This window comes from Grus americana, chromosome 4 (assembly GCF_028858705.1).
Source record: "Grus americana isolate bGruAme1 chromosome 4, bGruAme1.mat, whole genome shotgun sequence".
Classification (NCBI taxonomy): Eukaryota; Metazoa; Chordata; class Aves; order Gruiformes; family Gruidae; genus Grus; species Grus americana.
The window spans coordinates 70,922,968-70,941,837 of record NC_072855.1 but is presented as its reverse complement, the minus strand read 5'-3'; the positions used below and the strand labels follow the sequence as shown (position 1 = coordinate 70,941,837).

The 18,870-nt window shown below is 36.5% G+C and overlaps 1 long non-coding RNA gene across 1 annotated transcript in view; it reads right to left on the bottom strand.

Annotated features, from left to right (window-relative positions):
- LOC129206124 (uncharacterized) overlaps positions 1 to 6,267 on the bottom strand; it is a 30,116-nt gene extending 23,849 nt beyond the window's left edge. Inside the window, exon 1 of the long non-coding RNA XR_008577005.1 lies at positions 6,174 to 6,267. This is a non-coding gene — a long non-coding RNA (uncharacterized LOC129206124). The remainder of the gene's footprint in view (positions 1 to 6,173) is intronic.
- Positions 6,268 to 18,870: the final 12,603 nt, after the last annotated feature.

Below are 18,870 nucleotides of genomic sequence, written 5' to 3'. Positions count from 1 at the left end.
TTTCTTACCAGGGAGTTCATATTCTGCATGTTATTGTCAGGGATCCGCCTTGTAAACTGGAAAATACCTGTGTAAAGAGAGTAGATGCATGCCAAGCCCAGCACATACAACTCGATGTAGTTTAAGGCAGCAAGTCCCACAGCAGGAAGAGGTACCGAGCCTATTCCAGCACTCTTGGAAAAGCTACAACGATGGAATATACCCAGTCATCGGGTTTTACCAAATCACGTGCAATACAGCTACTATGCTTCTTTTACTACTGACCTCAATCATAAGTTTCTTTGTTTTGCACGTGGTCCATCCCTTCCAGCATTCAAAACCAGGAACTTTACAGATGTGAGCAGTGAAAGCTAAACCCAAACTAAAAGCTTTCCAAGCACCAGCTTTTCTTGTTTCAGTCTAATAAAATGTAGCTATTGCTTTTCAACCAAATAAGGATTTCCATATGTTCCAGTGATTGCCCGCATCCTTTACTGGCAAACAAAGGATGTTTTCCATCCCCATATTATGTTTCCTTATTTAAATATGTACTCATCCAAATCCCACAAACACAAACAATGCATACTTTGGTTTGCAAAGAGCTGATTTTCTGGGTGAATTATAATAAGGAGTAAGAAAAAAAGCAGTCTAAATACAAGCAAACACAATGCAGAGTTAAAAATAAGCTAACATTTTACCTTTTCAGTTCTGTTTTATACTGTGTTTCATGTAGGTAATGAAAGGACATACAAAGTTGGGGTACATCCAATTATTATAACATTCGGTTACCTTTGGTACTGCTGTTTTAAGGTAAAACCTTATACAAGAAAAGTCCAGGGAAATGGTTTGTCAGTTTAGTAAAGCCATCCCTCTGAAATCTGTAATGCAAAATTTTTTTCTTTCTCTTAAGTGTCTCTGTCAGCCGTAGTGAACTTGTGAAAATACAGAGGTTGCTAAGGCTTGACATAGTCTACTCATTCCGGTTCAGGTACCATCTGGTACACACTTTTCCACTCTTTCTACTGCTTTGTCTTTAAATACGAGTATCTACAAGAGGCTAAAGAGGTAAACCCAACTGAAGGAAGGTAATGACACTCTTCACTTAGAAAGTACGGAAGACATTAGGTATAGTGAATGAATAGAGAAGGCAGGCTGTAACAAAAATAAATATAATAAAATAAAAATTTAGACCATACTTCAGACCATGCAGAAATGTACAACAGTCAGCTCAGTCTGATAATTGAGCATCACTTTGTGGTCTCTGAGAGAGCACAGAAAAGTGCTCCTGAAAAGCCTTTTTTTAAAAAAAAATGATCACATGAAGAAATGTTCACTTCTTATATATACACACACATCTCTGTATAGATATGTGGCCATACATATATATAGATGAAATCTATTTATATAAACTCTAAGTGGATAACCGCAAGTGCAGTTTTAATTAAGGGACACAAAGACTCAAGTGCATCCATCAACTTCTAATTGATTTAGTTTCCAGGCTCGTCTGTAGGAGTCCTCTAAACTGACAACTGTCAAAGGAAGGGTACCAGGCAAACTAGGTCACTTACTTGATCTAATATGCAATTTCCTACAAATTACTAAGTTAATGTGAAGATTAAAACTTTCCAGGAATAATATGAGGCACCTCCTCTCATTCTCCCCATTTGGTGCCTGCCTTCCTCTATTTTTTTCTTCTCACTGAAGTCCCTTATCCTGTTTCCCCCTCAGTTTCCACTGGCCTCAAACTTACCCTCCCCTGCTCCAACAAAGGAAGCATGGATTAGTCTCATCTTTCCCTGCAAGCAGTTGTATGTTTTATATAGAAGCTTGAACAAGCAAAACTGACTGACAGTAACAGATCTCTACACAACTTGCATAGGTTTTCATGCAGGGACTGCTCTTACAACAGTTTTCTTTCTCTGGTGCACGATCTCTAAACAAAAACTAACAACTTGCACAGTTTCCACATCAAACCTAAAAATTGTGGGTTTTTTTTAATTATTTATTTTTCTTTAATCAGTCCTAACCAATTTAGCAATTTGATAGCACCTGGTTTGTAACTACCTTGCTGATAGCTTAAAATCTTATTGCAAGGTAATGCCACCCCCAGGACAGTATAAATGCAAAGACTCTGGACTTTGACCATTCCCGTTGCAAATGTGAAAAATTTATTCTTGTAGGTGTGAGATGCCAGACTCAATGGAAGAGCAATGAGAAAAAGGACGCAGAAGTTCCTCACAACTGCAACTTTTTGCATCACCCAGTGAGAACTAGACGGTGTTTGTCTTTTCTAACAGCTGCTTTTCTTTCACAGGACCAATATTCCCATCATGAATCATTACCATCCTAAACCTTCCCGTCGCAAGTATTTAGAGATGCTCACTTTGCTGACAAAGAATGCAGGTTTTATTAACCCCCCCAAAAGCTATGTAAGAAAAGCACTGGGGGGGGGGGGGGGGGGGGGGGGGGGGAGGGAGGCAGCGGGGAAGATTTTTAGAAGGCTTTATGAATTTGCACGTGAACATTGTCATCGCTACTACCATGCACAGGAACAAGAGAAAAAGAAATTGCAGAGTCAATGGTTTTTTTTTTCAACAGCAGCTAGTTGTAGGAGAAGCAGATGGGAACAATGTTTTGGAGGCATTAAGAGATGTAAAAACATAAATGGAATAAAATAGGTGAAATATTTAAGGATCACATAATGATTACACAGTACTAACATAAAACATGATAGGAGCTAATGAGGATGAAGTCAATGGTCGGTTATCTCTGCTCACATTGAACAACAGACTGTTCCCTTTGTGACGGATATATTTTGTTTCCTAAAGTCTTTTATAGGCACACTTTTAAAGGAAATGGTCACCGCAGCTAAAAATGTTGATCAAGGCAATGTGATAGAGTCCAAAGCGTTTCACATTGTAAAAAGATCGGACTAAGGAAGCTAACGGTTATTCAATCTTTGGGCCAAAGGTGTCATGAAACACAGCCGCGCGATATGCCCTGAGGCAGTCTGGGCCGTCACCCTGAGCAACGACGGGATACGGAGCTGCCTCGTGGTATCAAACTTCACCTGACCCAATACAATTTAGGATTTGTTTTCATCTGTCAGGTATCAGGAGACTAGCATTAGAAACAGTTCGATTCAAAGAGTAAAAACAAATAAAGTAAAGGTTGTGGGTGTATTGTCACTTGCAAAATTTGGAAGGATGCAGTTTTTACAATCATTCAGGGCACTTTTCATGACAATCGTACAAGTCCTTCCAAACTATCACGCAACAATGCTCTGGGGTGAAATTAAGTAAGACCAGAGAGAAAGAATATTATTTATTTGTCATTAATCTGGCAGAAAAGTAGGACTAAATAGTAAAGTGACTTGTAACTTTTATGATTTCATACAACCTAATCCAGTAAAGATTCTGATATCATAAAAAATTTAGGGAATGCTACAGTAAGGGTGAATATGTTGGGCCAGAGTCTGTGCTTATGTGAATAAAGTGACGACATTTACAATGGCTCCTGTTTTGGTCAGGTATAACGAGGTTAGACTAGAACAGATGGAAGTTGTGTTTGATCATGACTAACAGAAAATCTCCCTGAAGCAGGAAAGAATCAACTTACCAATGGCTACCTTCTGCTAGTCACTAACAAGAGTCCAATCAATATTTAGTTACGTGATGCAGTTAGGTTCAGAAGACGCTTCGTTCAACATGTATTTTGTGTACTAGTATTCCATAATTAAAATGTAAGTAACATTTACTCCATTCTCAAATGTTGTCCATTTCTTCTGGACACTCAAATTTTGCTAAAGAAATTGCTCTCATAACAGTCTATAGTATGCAGCAAAACATCAAGTTAGGATTATCACATAGATAAATCATAAAAAACCAAAGTTATGCAAAAGATGTTAACATTTGACTTATGTACAAAAATAATATGACGCATTGAATATGCTACTACAAAATACATATAGAACATGTTAGTTACATACTGCAATGTAAAAAAAATTGTTATGAGACTGACTAATAAGGAAGATTGACTGTTACTCATATTGACAGGCAGCAGGAATTTCTTCAGTAAATTAAATTTCAACACTTTAGATTGCAATCTGCAAGTGGATACATACAAAATATATACAAAGAACTACTCGAGAATCAACTGAACCAAAGCCAATATACAAAACAAGTAAGGTTGCTACTGGCTGGAAATGGAGGAGAAGTATGGAAAGCCCTCTAAGACAAATGCAAAGACTACTAAATGAAATCTGAACAGAAATCCAGCTCAGGGAAGGTATCCAAGAAGGAATCAGAACAGATTTTTATCTAGGGCAGACGTGGAGAGGGAATTTTTAAAATTAAATTCTAAAGCGAACAAATTCTTCACAACAACATAAGTAGGGGTTTTGTTTGTTTGTTTTGTTTTCTGGCCACATCAAAACTATTCTGTCCAGAATGAGGTTTCCAATGGTAAGCTGACAACACAATATGTTGATTTTTTGGAAGGAATATACTTAAGATCTTATCTTTTGAATTGGTTTTAAGCTAAATGAATACAAATGTTGTATATGTTTATAAATGTATGACTATTCTTGGCATACGGAGAAATAATCGCAAATTTCAAAACAGACCTTGGAAAACTTGAGAAAAAATGTTTGAGATTTCAAAAAAAACAAAATCCAAAATTTATATACATGCAAATAAACAATAAATTTAAATATTAACTAGGAGTTATAATTTGTAGCTAAAAAAATGAGAAATCACTGCTTCTAATTGTTTCACTGCATCTCAAATGAATCCAACAATGAACTGTGTAAGTATTTTATATAAAATAACGCTATTTTGCTAACAGTCTCACTAGTTTCATATTTATATAGCTTGCTTAGAGCTGTGACAGTTTTCAGTAACAGCGTAGTTGAAGACATACAGCATTAAACTAATACCATTGGAATCACATCGTGCCTTTGTATCTCCCACCACTGATGATAAAACTGATGGAATCAAGGTGAGTTGCTACAATTTGGCATTATATATATAACTGGATATAAATCTCTCTCTCTCTCTCTCTCATTATGACTGGATTGAGTGGTTGGACATTGATATGGGGCTTGTCCTTGCAATAGTTAATTCAGCAAGGAATACCTCTTTCATAGATGTACTGTTAAAAAACTAGAAAAAAAAACAGTAATCAGGATAGGCTATTACAGAAGCAATGAAAAGGAACACATACATAGACTTTTAATGCTATGGTGTAATAATGGTGTCAAAAAATGTTCCTTCCACATTTAGGAAGTTGAATGCACACACAAAAAATACTGCTTCTCTTACCCGTGCTCAGCATTGAACTCTAAACTGTAATTTCTGGTGTGGCATTTTATGCCCGTTGTAATCACTATCATACAAGGTTCAGCCGGTCTTATTATCAGAAAAGATGGATTAATAATCCACTTTTTAGTTTCCACTAGGAACCACCTGCCCTCCACATTTTACAGAAACAGCTTTCTTATTTGAAAAGTATTCTGAACCATGTCATGTGTCCCATGGTAGCCCCAGACTAGTTTTCTATTATTCTTATTGCTATTATTAAAAATGAATTAATCTTCTGCCCTTGGGAATGGCGGATCAGAATGGCTCTTGCAAACCCTCGCAGTGTAAGCTGGGCTGGATTTAAAGGTTTGCAGCCAGAGGTTACTGGCAAAAGGCAGAGAAACTCACTAAAAAAAAAAAAAGGCAATTTGACCACTGTAGTTGCTGCCAGTCAAAGCCCAATGTACTAATGTAAATTGCCATTGATTTCACTTAATGCACCAGTCTGAATTGTGACAGCTGATGGCTTTGATTCATGATCACTGTCAAACTGAACAGCAGCAGCTGAAGCGGATGCCACTCCCTTTGATAATAACACACATTTGTCTTGCACAGTAAAGTGCAAACGCAACCAGTTAAAAAGAACTTTTCTAAAGATCTACATACATATATCTGGGGGGAGGGCAGAAGGGGAGAAAACCAGTCAGGCATTTTTTTCCTGGTTTGGGGCAAGAGAGATCCAGTGCAAGCAGCCTGGGATCTGAGCGCTAGCTCCATACTACTAGACAGTACAGTAACTTACTATCCTTTTTACTACGAGCCATCCGAAAATATAACAAACACGTAAGCACATAGCCATTGTGACAAAGAATAAGATACTTCTGAAGATCTTACCTCTCACATAAATGAAGAGCATATAACAAAACACTTCCAAAACCAGCTTGACTTGCTCCCCTCCTAGTACCTGGATAACTCAGGACGGAGGAAGATGTTACAGCTGTCCTATCCTTTCATCTAAAATCTATATCTATCTGCCTATAATGAAGATCGCTGGAGTCTTCAAATTACCTTGAAAGCAGGTTACTTTACCTTTTTTATGGGGCCTGACGCACAAAAGGAAGAAACACAAACGTATCCTGAAAACATATTTTGCTTGATGACAGCAACCCTTGGAAGGACTGGTTGAAACGACATCCTCCATCCTCTCTTTGGTTCCTTCCTGCTCCTCCCAAGAACCAATACCTTTTCATTCAGGAGAGAACACAAAGTAATTCATCATCGTTACTTTCCCTAAACTGTAACATCAATGGTTAATCTAAGACCTATTTGGCTATTTTTATTTCTCAATATCAATTGTTGATATCCACTTCTAGTTAACTTTTAGGTGAGCTGCCTTGCATCGTGTTCAAGATCCAACAAAAACTGTCTTGAAACATGGGCAGTGGGGTGATTTCTAGGCCAGGGACTTATCAAAATGGTCAAGATTGAAGGGCAAAATAAATTATATGAGAGCTAATAACCTTTAGCCTGTTGGCTGCTTATACTCAGGAGGAGGAGATGAAGGACTGTGGCAGTGGAATGACTATGAGGCAGCTGGGGGGACAGACTGCTGAAGATCAAGTTAAATACGAAAAAGTGTTGAGGCAAAACATCTCAAAGCTCTGCTTCCATTCCCACAGGAACAGGCATTTATATCTCGGCTGACTACAAAGAAATGCACTGAGATACTTCACGTGAAGATTGAACTTCTTGACAATAAGATCAAGAAAACTGGTTGTACAAAGAAGCAAATCTCTCCTAGCATATTACCGTGGAATATTTCTGTACTCACGTGCCATGAATAGAAATGCTAGTTTGTAAATTAGATTGGGACAGTTAATGAACTATTGCATAAAGGAAGGTGAGTTAAAAGGAGTTAAGAATATGACACGCGTTCTCCAGCTCTCTCACACTGTCACATTGAAAAGTGCCCTCTGAGTTCAGGCTTACACAAGCCTCTGTCTAGTTATCCTATGGAGCCTACATTAGGTCATGACCTACGCCATACAGACAACCATGACCTATTTTTAAGGTGTTAATATTTATCATTGAGAAAAGTGCTTAGAGAAAACTTCATTAGAGATGAATTTCAAGAGGCATTCTTTACGTAATAAAGAAAACTTGCTCTTAAAATTCAATCAGGAGGGTATGAATATTGACAATCCAAGTTTTGCATCATCAAAAATGAAAATAATAATAATAATAATAAAAAGCCAAGAGATTAATTACATAAAATGTTAAAAATATTCTTTAGTCTTCCCCATACTATTTCATAGAATGGCTTCTGCAAAGAAGGCAGTCTGAATATCATGACAGCGTAAAATTTCCAAGGGAGACTTAAACGAAGAACAAGTACATTGATCAAAATTAACAGTCTACACTGCACCGCCTTTATCCACACAGCAAGTCATCGCATCACAGAAGTCAATTGGGTTGGTCAAACACTATTTGCACTTGGTAAATTCATGCTGACTACTTCCAGCAGGAATTATTTGAGAGTTATGACATAAAAGCAGTATAGTGAAAGCTATAGATTTTCTCTGTGGCTCTCTGTTAAGTCCATGGGATACCATTTCATAGCTTTGTTCAGTGTTGCCATATCATAGTACAGATCATCAAATTAGACTTGTCTTCAAGATTGCCTCAAAAACATCTCAGAGCATCATGACAAACCTTAACAAATAACAAAATAGAAACATTAAGCATCCAATAGAAATACGATCACTAGTTTCAGACACGTCAAATAGAGAAAACAGGGATTCACAAAGGTGACAGAAGTTACCTCAAAACAAATTTGATAAAGGTGCATTCGACTTCAAGTTATTGCAAACAAATCAGGGAACACAGCAAGCCTCTGCAATTCAGGACTTCCATTTCCCACCTTCTCCGATAACTTCCGATACTACCATCTATAAAATACCATGAATATAGATGGTCCATTATCGTGTACAAAAAGAAAACAGAGTTTATCATTTATCAACTGTCAGTATCTTAGCTTTAAATTTTAGTAAGTGAAATATGTTTACTGTTAGGAGGAATCAACTCACATGTCTGTAGTAGTTGTGGGGGGGTGTTTAAGATTATTTTTCTTTTTTTAAATGATAGTAAATCATTTAAATGAGACAAATACATATAATGAACTGGACCCATTTTCTAGTACAACATCTGCTTAGCAACGTTTTTATTTCACTATCTTTAGTGATTGTAACACAGAGCTAATTAAAGAAAAAACCAGAAGGATAGAAAACAGCAGGCTCACAAGCTTGCTGTAAAAAATAAAATAAAAAATCTGGTTCCTTAATGATTCAGTTGCCTCTCATTTATTCTCAGCTCTCAAGGATATCCCAGATTGCTCTGACTTGGTTATCTGCACGATAATCCTTTGCATTTCCTTTTACTAAGGCAAGGATAATACCCAGCAGGTTGCTTTAAGTTTTCTAGAAAATAACACTATGAAACTTTAATATATTGCTTTAAGATCATTGACTTAAACGTGGTAACTTGCAATTCCATATTTAATATTCTAACATTGTCTTCTTCTGGGGGAAAAAAGATAACTAACATTTAAAGCAAGCACTGCTGTCACCTTTCTGAACCAAGTCTTTATTTGTCCTTACTTACATATATATCATTTCTCACTAATTGAGCTGTCATTTAGTATTTTTATTAATGCATTGCTTTTAAGTCAGTCAATTAGTCTGAAAGCCATTTTATTTTGGAATGATTTACTTTCATTTTTATTGCCTTGTTCTCATCATTGAGAAACACCCATATTAGTAAAAGTACGAAGCGCTATAATAAGTATGAGAAGCTGAAGCAGTATTACGTATTTTTATATCCTGTTTTTAAGGGACAAAACCATCTGCCAAACAGAAGATCAACTCTTATCAAAATGTTTAAATTTTAATCATAAGTTTTTGAAAAAAACCATTGTGCGTAATTTGATTGATAGAAATCATGCTTTAGCACGTTCTCTTCCAAGTAAGTTGTAGCTTAGCAGTCCTAGGAGATCTCTCGGACAATAATCTCAGATGCTCTGCATCGTTCTGATTCACTGACAACCGGGAGGAAACAGGTTTGTTGCAGCCTGATGAACTAGGTTTAAAACTTGTCTTTCACGTGAAAGCTAAGAGAGTCTGTCTAGATCTGCCAGCTACTCCAGGTCAACAGCACTGCTGGAGTTCTTTCACCCAATTACTTCATGAATACCAACACCCGTTTATCTAGTTCCTTTCAACATTTGTCTTTCTAGAGAAATTCCTTTCCAAGTGGTCATTAGCTCAGAAGAGGCACTCTGGACACGGAAAAACATAAATCCTTTTGGCAAAGATACGACTGCAGTTTAGACAAGTGGCAGAAGGAAGGGCCTTTGTAATATTGGTCAAATGACCTTAGTCAAACAGATTTTCCTCTGCTCTCTATTACAGCATGCCCCACAAGCAAAAGTTGGACAAGAAGAGGAGGATGCGCGTTGGAACCGGCACAGGGGAGTTCAGGTGCTTGCTGGCGTCAATGTGGCACCTGTTGGTTTAGTTCTCTGCTAGCAAAACTCTTCATCAATTTTTTTTTTTCCTCCAAGACCTTCCGAACAGCATCTCCTCACTGTGATTTCAGAACACAATCTGAAATCTACATATAAAAACGCAGCATACAATATTAATCAAAGTGCATTTACTACAGTGAAGTGAAAATTTGTTCTGTGCTTTTAAGACGACAACCAAAACCAAGACAAGCAGAAAGTCTTTGGATTGCTTCTGGCAACTTGAATACTTGAGAGCATCTTGATTATTTTTGAGTAGATAATTTGTTAAAGATGGAACGTGCTTCATAAAAGGCAGAAGAAAAAGAAAAGAACAGCCCAATCAAAACTAAGGAGCATATTTCTTTCAACCCAAAAGCTTTTATCACACACCTGTGCTTTTATAAACAGTGTCAGCAAAAAAACCTTTACCAACAATATGAATTTCTTATAAATATGTATTACTCATTTCTGAATTTTTATTTTATATTTGAACATACTTTAACCCTACGCACACACCCCAAGCAGCAGAGACAGTATAATCACCGTCACCTTAATGGCAAAAAAGTAATTCAACCATCTGCTGACCTTTGGGAGAGGCTGGCTGCAGTTCTCTTGCATCAGGATTTCAGACAGGGCTATGGTAATTGTGGAAAGCACCTTAAATCTTATATGAAATTACATGTTTAGCATGTTAACCCATAAATAAGAATAAAGGTAGGATATAAAAAGATTATTAAAAAAGCTATTAATAACATCTTCTCTCTGAAGATATCCAACACATCCTAATTAACTTTGATGATTTATTGACCTATTTTTATAGATGTAGTAATTGAGTGAGCAAGCAAAGGCTGAGCTCAAGGTAAGTGTCTCAAGGACACCTAGGACCCTGTAGTAGACCAGAGTCAAATATTGGTCTCCTTACTCCCCACTTGATTCTTTAAAGAGATTGTCTTCTGATAATCATTAAAAACAAGCCTTCCACTTCTCTTCCACTTCAAACACTTATGCGTGTTTTGATATGCGAGAAATATGAGCTAAAATATGGCGAAGCTCTTACCACATTCCAAAATTAAGGAATTGCCCCGAGTCAGTGTTGTCCCCTTCAGACGAGCACTTCCAGCACAGATATTGCTCCCTCTGTGATCTGATTAATACTGAGGTAACACAAAGGACATGTGCTGCAAGATGAACAGGGAAAAGAAAAACAAGTGTGTATGGTATATTATGTGTTACATTAGATTATATGACCATATACATTATAGATATTGCAATATGTATAAATTATGTATTTATAGAACTTCTTCGTCAACAAGCATATCAGTGAGAAGGTCCCTTCAAATTTCAAACTAAGCAAAGAGTCTGTTGTGAATTATTCTGTAAAACTGTTGTAAATTTATTCAAGCTAGAAGAGTCATCCCATGTGTATCAAAAATATGACTTTTTACTCTATTGCATCACAGGATAGTTCAGGGTTGTAGGGCAATGATTAAGTGACAAAAGGTTTCAATTAATTAATTGTGGGTTTTTTAAAGGTTCACAAGGGAAAGGGCAGGAGAGATTAATTGATTTATTATACAACAATGCTGCTACCGCTAATTAAATCTTTCATTAACATCTTATAAGAATGGGAGATATCCATCTCTCTCTCCTTTTATCTCTTGCATTCATTGATAAAAGTAGCAGTATAAATTTGTGTTTATGTTCCTCTGCTCCTAATAGTTACAAGAGCCTAGCAGACCCATTCTGCTCTCCTTCCATCTTACTAAAAATAAGATGATTATGGACAAAATGGAACAATTTATAAAAAAATTACTTCCTCTTTCTTTGAAAAGAAAGCATATTTCTGATTATGCAGACATTTCCACCAACTTCAGTGAGGGCTCAGACTTCTGGCAGATGGGTTCTCTTTAATCCTGATTTCTGCTGTCACTGAGGTCCCTTCTCGATCTCCTGATCATAGCTGTCGTCTTTTCCAACTCACTAATCGCCAGCATTCAACATGAAAATCCACCCAAACTAGATCACTGGTTTGGCAGACACCGTTAACCAAAAGGACAGCCCTGAAGTGGAGAGAAAAAGAGCAAAGAGAGCTCTAGGAATCTGTTTTCTGTGTTCTGGCAGATAAAGCTTTTGGACACTATTTACCTGCGTTGACTCAATTTTCCCGTTGGGATGACCTTAACCTTTCCGCTCCCTGATTCTCCGGGCTGCGGCAGTACCCCTGCCAGCAGTCTCACCATACGGTCTGTCGTTGGTCTTTGGTGTCGGTCTAATTATCCCCTATTTAATTTTCACTATTAGTTAAGTTACTGTTTTATAAAGCCAGGCAAACGTAAGAAAATTGTAATAAGGATTTGGAAAAATAAATGAAAAAAGCGTATTTCAAATGGTAGATAATCTGATGTATCTCAAAGGCCTAGAAAAATTAGATTCTTGTCTATACTTATAGACACTACCATAACAACTAGAGCACAGAACCCAGCAATAATAGAAAACTGTCAAAATAATATCTTAGGTCAGTGCGATTACAGGAAAAAGAACTTTAAATTGCTAGAAATAACGGTACAAATGCCCATTTCAAAATGGAACGTGCTAAGTTATCAGCTTAGAAGAGTGATCTTTGAGCCTTTCTTGAGATGCTACCAGTAAGTCAAGTATCTTTACTTCAATAATGAAATAAAATTCTACTCTTCATTTAAAATAACTGTCTATCTTCTGCTGGAAGGATAATTTTCTGAACAGGTAAGATTTCTCAAACAAACGTAAAGATACGTTTAGATATTTGTTATTTACAGATACATATAAAAAGCCTAAACAAATACAAGAAAAACTAGAAAATATGCACACTCAGAAATATCTGTCTAGAATGTGAAATTACCAAACTAAACTCCATAGAAATAAAATACCTATTGTCTTTATATAGTACATGGGAAACTAAAAATTGTTAAGGGTTATAGTTAAAACAAGCTCCACAGAGAAAATAACGATTTCTTAACATTTGCTTTCCTTTGGCTTGTTGTCGAAGCAAGAGTAAAAATGAGGATGCGTTTTCAACAGGATTATTATTGCTTGAAATATTTTCACTTCCCCAAAATATATGTATTTCATACACATAAATCTCTAAGTATTTCATGTTTTCTCCCAGGCTGACCTGGGAGAGAAAGCTCATCTTTGCTGATTTCAAACACAAGTCTGCCAAGATTTTCTGGGGTCAGCTTCAGAAGGAAAGCAATATTTCTCAAGGAAAAAGAAAAAATTAACTTTTTTCTTGAAAAAACCCCATTTCATAGAAGTTACTGAACATATTTCTAAATATGAGGATCCAAGCAATCAAGTCAATGTAAGAGAAGCAAAACTTCATCTAGATAAGATTTATAAAACACTTACTGAATTGGTAAGCTTTGTACACCTTAGTAATGTTGGGATTTCTTTCATTTAAATGAAAGCTTGCGTAGTTGCACCTCGCCGTACCATCATTACAAAACAGGCATGCACAACTTCAATAACAAAGGGAATTTACATTTTTCAAGAACTTACACCTGATCATTTTATTCAAGCTGCTTTATTACTGATTACCACCTAGTTCAACTACTGAAGTGTTCACAGAAATCTCTACGTGAACAAAGATGACACCAGTCCTTTTCTGGTGTGAATATACAATAGAAATACATAACCCAGGAAGAATAAGAGCTAGCGTTTATAATTTCACTGCATTTATTAACAGGAATATCAAGAGAAAAGATGACCTGACTCAGCAACAAGTCATATACCAATGCATAACTATATTATAATCTGAGATATATCCAATACCAAAATTATTAGGCATCAGTATTACTGCAGTATTGCTTACATCCGCAACAGCAGGCTAAGCTGATATGCCCCTACCCCGCTCTGCTATTCCTATACTGTCCCCTTCTCCCATCCCTGAACTGGGCTGCAAACATTTGCACAGCTGAGCAGCTCCCATGACAAAGGAGCAATGGAGCTGGAACTGGGCTATGCTCCTTTTCATTTTTCCCCTCTTTGTTCTGGAATACGCTGGTAAAGAGCTAGTAAGTGTGAGTGAATGAGCATATATAAGCATGAAGGGCTTTTCTGTTTGCTTTTCTGTTTTAATCCTTCCCCTGCTCCTTCCATCACCAAGATTTTTCTCCCAGGAAATAAACAACACTCAATATCAGTGAAAGATCACCCTTGATGTGTATTAGGTCCCTAAAACTGCATCGAGGGCACAGTGACTACAGAATATCCATTTTCATATCACAGATTTGTGTGTAAATACAATACAGAAGCAAGCAGGAAAACAGGGGAAAAAAAAAAAAGACTGAATACTGAGAAATTTCTCTCATCAGCATGTAGTATAAATTGATAGTTTAAAGTGAGACAATGAAACGTATAGACAAACATGTGGACACCACTTAAGGGCTAGATTCTGAGTTGGAGAACATTTAGATGAGGCTTTAAGCATATCTTTTCTGCAAAGGCATCTGTGGATTTCCAGCCCTCCTACATATCTATGCTAATCTTAGTTTCCTAATCCCCCAGGACAGTTAGGTCATCTTTTTTTCCTCCCTGCCTTCAGCAGTCTTCTCTCTCCTGCAGGGAAAAAGGCTATTCTAAGTTGCTGATCGCTTGGATCTCTCAGAAAATTAATCAGTAGCCTAAAAGAAATTAGATGACTATTGGTGAGCATAACACATAAACGATGCAGTATTTTTACTGAAAATGAAGTCACTTCCTCTCCAGGGGCTTGCCATCACTTAAACATTTTCTCCAGAAGCACAAAGTATTCCAGAATATGGTGGAATCCTCAAGGTTGTATATGATCCAAAATTGTTGGGAACAACTATAAAACCCTGAAGAATTGTTTGATCCATTCTGTTCAGAGTATCAATAGGTGTATGTAGATTTTATTTAGATTTCGCTCTGAAAGGCTCTTTTTGCGATAGTCTAAGCCAAATGTTTTTAGAAAAAGCGTAAAGAAAATAGCTTTTCTAAATGCAGAAATCCTTTTACTTGCATGTATTGAAGCTGATTGACAATCTGCACAAAGAGAGGAAGAGGAAAATGAGAAAACAAGCCTTTCAGTGGCTGTGACAGTCCAACTACATCCCTTTGCCAATTTGCCATTAAAAAAAAAAAAGAGCTGCCAACATTTCAGAGTGGCTGCAGAGGCACAAAGATCTGCCCAGAGGCCCGTGGACTCCAAGGCCCTGAGCAATCCCTTCCACACAGCTGCTGGAAAGGATGCAGGAAAATCCCCCAGGAAAATCCCCCTAAAAGGAAGGGGAAAAAACCCCAAACCACCAAACAGCAAACCCAGTCCTTCGGCCACCTTTGAACACCTCTTTTTGATCCACAAAACCTGCCTAATGAGACTATTCTCATTAATATTAAGGTAGACCCTGTCCTTCCGCCATTACTCGTAACTCATTAACTTTAAGCTGGCTCTTTTCTGAGCGATGAATCAATACAATTTGCTAATATCATCAATTTGCTGTCCTGTAATTTCAGTCATCTTTTACTGCTTCTGTACCAGAGAGTTACTTAAAAACAGCATTACATGGTCACGCTGCGTAATTAAAGCAGTAAGATTCATAACTAACATGATTTGTCTGATTTTCCCTGCCTCTAGTCTCTCTTTGTATCCCAGCAGGTTTGAAATAACCAGTCCCTATTCAGAAAGCATCATGAGGTAAAATAAATGGGTGAGCTACAGTAGTAGTAGTCATTTTCATTTATGGAAAAAGTTAATAGTAGTTGTAAATGCAACTATTAAGTGATTTCATTTCTAATAAACTTGTCTTTATTTTACTGTGTAAATAAATAGGACCGGTAAGACATCGAGCTTCTGCATTGCATAGCTGATATTGTTTAATCTTCTTAAAAATAGAGAGTAAAGGGAATATTCTACACTAAAAATTACTGCAATGTATTAGTCACCTACCTCATTTCCTTGGACTTCATCAATTTTGAAACTACAAACCCCGGCAGAGATCAGACGCTGACACTCCCTCCTCTCTCTCAGCTATGGGGTTACAAACACGTACCTATCATTTTCTTACAGCCCCATTCCCAAACCTCTTATGTGTGTGTCTTGTCTTCCTCACCGTCAGAGTGTTTTCTGAAGGGATGGTGTGAACATATATAAACACGCATCTATTTTTGTGTGTGCGCACATTCTGAAATGCACCTAGACCCATGGTTCTTTTTTACAGCGTCTATCAGAACCCATCGTGGCTAAGTGTGAGAATATCTGTGCATATGTATTATAAATAACTAGATGTACATCTATACAATAGGCCTATAGAGTATTTAATTTTAATTCTCCAAGTTCTTGCATTAAAATAATGAAAAACTGTTTTGAGCCCCTCCACTTTAAGTGGTTATATTGCCTATCGCAGTTTAACAAGTACAAAACACAACTTTGTTAGCAAGCACAGATGTGCACTGTGTCTCAACCACCCAAACATTTGTCATCTCTTAAGAAAAATTAGTTTCTGTTGCTCCCCAACTCTTGACACATAATGAATAATTTGATAGAGTTATTTCATTCACACTTGTTTTTTATATTTTTATATAGTAATAACTTTGTTGCAAAACAAAATTATTTATTCCTTTGTTTTTTGTCTCATCTTCCATTCCTCCATAGTTTAAGCATCCAGTGGTAATGTGTCTATACTAACGTATATGAGAACGCACAATTTATTGCTTTACTATTTTCTAGGGTGAGAACAGCATTCCTAATCTAAACATCAGTTTCGGCACATACCGGAAGACACAGTTAATATTTTAAACCACATCATTTTGCAGCAGTCTTATGATCAGTTACACTTGTAACATTCTTTTTGTTGATTTACATGTACATCGTTTAACCGTATGAGTCTTTACATAGAATCATGTAGGTTGGGAAGGACCCTTAGGATCATCGAGTACAACCCTTTTTAAATGTACCTCTCAATGAAAAAACCCAATTAAAATGCACCTCAGGATGCATTTATTTGAGTATAGATAGGAGATTTCTGACAGGTCTTGGGATTCTGAAATATGAATGTCAACAAGTTATTGAATGAACCTTTGTGTTTTCCTTTTTCTTAGTTTGGGGATTTATTTAAGTACAAATACTTTCCACTGGCCTTGTTTTGATGTCCAGCTAATCATTATTTGCATAGAAATAATTTTAAACAACCAAACGGTTACTGTTTGTTGCATTACACTACTGTAATTCTCTTCTACTTGAATCAGTTATCGTACATTTAAGGGGGGGAGGGAGGAATATTTTAATTGGTTTTGGAAAGGAAACATTTAGAGAAATGTTATTATTAAGAACCCTACAGCTAAAAGACATCCGTGGTCTGGAACGGTGTTCAGTTATGTCAGTGCAAAGCTGAGCAGATTGTTTCAAGCCATTGATGAAGATGAAAGACAGTTAGCAACTCCTATTTTCCATTTTGTGGATGGTATCATACGCGTACTGAAACATATTATTTCATTGGCTGCTAAGTTAAGAGACAACGGCAGCGGGGATACCTGTGCCAGGACACTGGCATCATATGCGTGGTTTCACCAGGTCGCTTGCTGAGCACATCTGTTTTCCCACTTACAAAATGTTATTATTGTGTCATATTGTAGAAGCGTGGATTACAGAAACAGTACCTGGAAGAGAAGGACGTCATTTACTACTAACCACAACCAGTCTTATTCTGTTCTGTACTCTGGTCCTTGTCTCACTTGCAGGTCCACAAAGCCTGTGTATTTTTTGGTCACAAATGGTTTTATAGATATTGAACAAGTTATATCTTTTCCCCTTTTGAAATAAAGAGAAAAAATGTCCTATAGAAACCTGTAGGTGATAAGTATCTTCAAAAAATAGCAAGGTATTCATTTTGTTAGTCATTGATGTGATCTGAGCAAGCAAAATGGACTTCTCTTAATGGATTTAGAGAGAGTACATTTTGTCAAGCTGTTAATGAGATCTTAGGAGACAGGCAACTCATTAAAGCTTTGTGTGTTCTAAATATTACATTTTTATAAAAGGCTATTTACATATATTGCTTTCACAATTAAAGTCTAATGGCAGTACAACTTCAAATGGAAAAATATTATTCGGAATTTACGTCTGATGATTATTAGTGCTTTTGTGACAGTGCTAAAAATTCAGAGGAACTCTGTCTTGTTTTCTTTCTCTCAAGTTTTAGTCTTTAACCTTGAAGATTGTCTTTGAGTAGTTAATTAGTTTTGTCAGTCAACTGCCTCAAATTGGATTACAAACTTTTTTTTTTAATTTTAATTTTAAATCTCAGATCCTTCTGGCTGAAATGGTGAGGAAAGGACACACTAAAAGCTTAGAGTTAGCTGTGGGCATATAAATACAATAAAATTAGAGCACTGAAAAGATTTCCAGGGTTTCTTTTAATGTGCATATCTGAACAATATTAAAGGATCAAAGCTCTGTCTATCATTCCATTCCATATCTTTTTTACCCATTTAAGATTAAATACTCCATCATTCTCTGAATACACTAGAGAACCATACTGAAGTTTCTCATTAATTGTATTATTAAAAGGTTTCTGAAGAAATGGTTGAGATACTTGATAAAACATAATAAATCTCTTTGGAAAGTTAGGGTGAGTTGATAAAAAATATTTATAAAATATCAAAAAGAACATGAATATATTCAACTGATACTAATTTTAAACAAAAATCAGTAAAAATATTGTTGTATTACATCTGTTGCCAACAGAAGCAATTTAACTGATTTTCAGCCAGCTACATTTGTTTCCCGTCTTTCCAGAAGTTATATTCTTTACAGATCTGTTTGGTGGAATGATACACCTGAGCCAATATAATCTTATGAGAAACCTTTAGATGTACAAACTTCACAGTATATTTGATAAGTAAAGTCTTCAGCAATCGCTTTTTTCAAATCCTTTGCTCTTTTGCACAAGAACTTATCCCTGCCTTGAATCATTTGTGCTCAATTTCTTTTTTTTTTTTAAATACTTTGTTAGAAAAATATTATTGCATTTC